The sequence below is a fragment of the Acomys russatus genome, chromosome X, assembly GCF_903995435.1.
Source record: "Acomys russatus chromosome X, mAcoRus1.1, whole genome shotgun sequence".
Lineage (NCBI taxonomy): Eukaryota > Metazoa > Chordata > Mammalia > Rodentia > Muridae > Acomys > Acomys russatus.
Genome location: NC_067169.1, coordinates 111,808,097 through 111,811,805, shown reverse-complemented (window position 1 = coordinate 111,811,805; position 3,709 = coordinate 111,808,097). Strand labels below are relative to the sequence as shown.

Sequence of the window (3,709 nt, the reverse complement as noted above, 5' to 3'; positions counted from 1 at the left end):
CTGGCATTTATATTAACTGGCAATTAGAGTCAGACCCCAAGGCACAGAAGATCCTCCTGATTGGGGGTGTCACTTGGGTTATAAAGATTAATAAAGTCAAATGAGCTTCAAGGTCTGGTTTAGTTAATTTAATCTTCTGTATGGATATTTTACCAATATCTATCACTCTAATATTATCTCAGTTGCTTTCCAACTAAACCTAATTCATTCCGGAAAGCAATCATTTACCTTTAAAAACAAGGAAAAGGTACACTTTGGAATACTGTGCAAATATTACATAGTCAAAAGCTATAAAGATATTTTCACCTGCTAAACTGATGCTTCTTATACTTTATACTTTATACTTTTTAGTCACCTTTCTTTCAGGACCATTCCAATAGAAGACCCAAGTTCCTTATTAAATAAATCCACAAGAATATGATATGTGATATGCCCTAATCCTGTTAGCCTACGTAAATCCTCTCATACATTCTTTCTAGAAGTATCTAAGAAAAGTTGACACTTATGAAAAGCCATTGTGCAAGGTACAGGCAAAGCATATGTTCCCTTATGTTCAAAACAGTTTGTGTGATCAAAAGAAGATGATGTATCATATTAAAACTATGGCTTGGATACACAACTTCAGAATAAGAATGTTCTGCAGAATCGATACTGACTACAACTTGTAGTACCAAGAGGAAGAAATGTCAGATAAGTGGTAAAGGAAATATGAATTTTGGATCAGACATGGCCCAATGTAAAAATCCTGGCTCTTCCACATATGGAAGAGCCTAACTTTGAGGTGGTTACTTACCTTATGTGAGGCCTCAGTTTTTTCATTTTTCCCTTTTTCTAGAGGCATATTAATAATAGTTTAGAAAAGTATGCCAAATAACTGGCATCTCATAGCTTCCTAACATTGAAGAACATATTACTTGTGCAAGACAAAATCTGATACCAATTAAACAGTGACAATTTTGCCAATAAACAAAAACATGCTCTTCAATAACCATAGCTAGCAGGTCCCCAACATACAAGATTTTTTGTTTTACATGTGAAAATGGACATAATAATAGAACTCACTTCATGGGCTGAAAGAAAAGCTGAGGACGATATCAAAACACTTTTTGTTGTTGTTTCGAGACAGGGTTTCTGTGTAGCCCTGGCTGTTCTGGAACTCACTTTGTAGACCAGACTGGCCTTGGAGTCAGAAATCTGCCTGCCTCTGCCTCCCTGAAGGTTCAGATTAAAGGTGTGCACCACCACTATTAGGCTTCAAATCACTTTTTCTCAGGCTTGGCACAGTTGTAAATGATCAATAAACAACCGCTATTACTAACATACATATTTTTTGATATGCTAGATGGTTGGGTAAATGAATAGGTCATGCTTGGCATTATATATAATCTGAGATCTTGAAAAAACACAGGGGAAGGAGATCAGAAAACAAATAATTTCAGCTTAGAAAGAGTAGAGTAAATTTGATCATAGTAAACGTAGGGTTAGGGAAATGTTTCCTTTCCCTATGTCAAGTTATTAGGACTCAGAAGGACTTGTGGTCTGCTCAACGGCCACAGATATTCACAAACACTGCTACAGTTTGGTATAATAAGAATATTAGCTAATTTTTCACTAGAACATGTCTTCATGAAAAATCTTAATAACAGTAACACATCAGGAGAAGCAACTTGATTTCTCCTGAACACAGAAGTGAAAAGAATGACTAAAGAGCTGCCTTTGGGATTTTAATCGTTGCTGCTACTAGCTCCTTGTCCTTAAGCAGTGTAGTTGACCTCTTGCATTAGTTAATTATGTTGCTATGATCAAATACCTGGCAACAAGCAACTCCCGGGAGAAAGGCTTTATTTCGCTCCAGGGTCTGAGGCACATTCTCTTATGACCAGGAAGGCATGGCGGTAGGAGTTGCTTCTAACTGTGGCTGCAGGAGTCTGAGGCTGATTTCTTACATCTTGGCAAATTGAAAAGAGTAAGGAAAATTATTTCCACTGGATTTCTCATTTTTCCATTCTTTTTCAGTCCAGGACCCCCCTCCATATACAAATCACCTCTTCCCCTCTCAGTTAACACTCACTCAAAAATTCCTCACAGACACACCCAAAGAATATACCTCATCAATGCCCTAGATTTTTCTCAATCCAGTCCAGTTGGCAAATTAACCATCACTCCTCAGAGCTATTTCTTTTTTTTCTTTTTTTTATTAATTTATTCATATTACATCTCGATTGTTAGCCCTTCCCTTGTTTCCTCCCATTCTTCCCTCCCTCCCATTTCTCTCCTTCTCCCCTCCCCTATGTCCATGACCGAGGGAGACCTCCTCCCCCTATATATGCTCAGAGCTATTTCTTATTTTTCCTCCTGTAAAACAGGATGATAGTAAGTTCTAATTTATCATCCATGTTATGAACACTGAATGAGTTAGCGTCTGTAAAATCATTTACAAGAGGGGCTGGAGAGGTGGCTGAGAAAGGACCTGGGTTCAATTCCCAGCACCCATATGGGGTTTCAAAACCATGTATAACTATAGTTCTAGGAGATAAAATGCCCTATTCTGATATTTGTGGGCACTAAGCATTCATGTGGTACATGGACATGCATGCAGACAAAACACCCATACACATGAAATAAAAATAAAAATAAATTAAATAATGCAGATGAAAACAGAATGTGAGAGCTGGAAGGTCTGTCTCTAAGTTTTATGCCATCTGATTATTGTGAGATCACTTGTCCCCACAGAGGGGGGGAAGTAACTTTAGTAAAATGATCCAATTTACATTTTTATATTTTTCCCAGTGTCTTTAGATTCAATATCAAGTTGGATTTAGAAAAGAATGGTGGACTGTTTTCATCCCAACATTTTTCATTTGGATTCTTTGGAGACTGGCATGCCTTCCAAGACTTTATGGTTTCTGATGTGCTGTTTACATGGGACATTCCAATATAAACTGAGTACTCTGATCAATACATCTTGGCCTTTTTTTTAACCTGCTCACATTTGCATCACTAATACATACACGAACTACAGAGTTCGAGGGCATCTGAGGAATAAAACTAAGTAGGAAATACTGTCCTTTTACCATTGTGTTTTCTCCATGACAATTCAGTTACTACAGCAAGATTCCTCCAAGCAGAATTTTTGCTCCTGTTATGAGCCTGAAGAACAATCACACAGCCTGACAAAAAACATGGAAAGGGGATGGGGCTGGAGAGATGGGCCAGCATTTAATAGCACTTGTTTTTCCAGAGAACCAAGGTTCAGTTCTCAGCACCTGCAATGTGCCTTATAACTATCTGTAAATCCAGTTCCAGGGGATCTTGTGTCCTCTTCAGACCTCCTTAGGCACCAGGCATACATATGGTGTACATATATACATTCAGGCCAAAAATTCATACATGTGTGACAGATAAATCTGCTTTTTAAAAAAAAATGACATTTTAAAAAGTATCACAGCCTACTAGCAGAGTGGAAGAAAAAGAGGGATAGAATTTAGAGAGAATTTAGAGGGGTAAGTCCAAACAGACCCCTCATTTTACATCTAAAGAAAGGCAAGTGCAGAGTAGGCAAGACACAGAATTATTCCAAGCTAGACCAAGATTTAGAAAGTAGGTCTTCTGTCGCCTGGTTGAGTGTTCCTTCTTTTGCCAAGCTGGCAAGTTTCCATTTATGTGAAGTTTCTTTGATCACCAATACAAGGCTCGAGATGAAGATGGG

The 3,709-nt window shown here is 38.0% G+C and overlaps 1 pseudogene; it reads right to left on the bottom strand.

Annotated features, from left to right (window-relative positions):
* Nucleotides 1-905: 905 nt before the first annotated feature.
* On the bottom strand, nucleotides 906-998 carry LOC127186022 (uncharacterized; annotated as a pseudogene).
* Nucleotides 999-3,709: the final 2,711 nt, after the last annotated feature.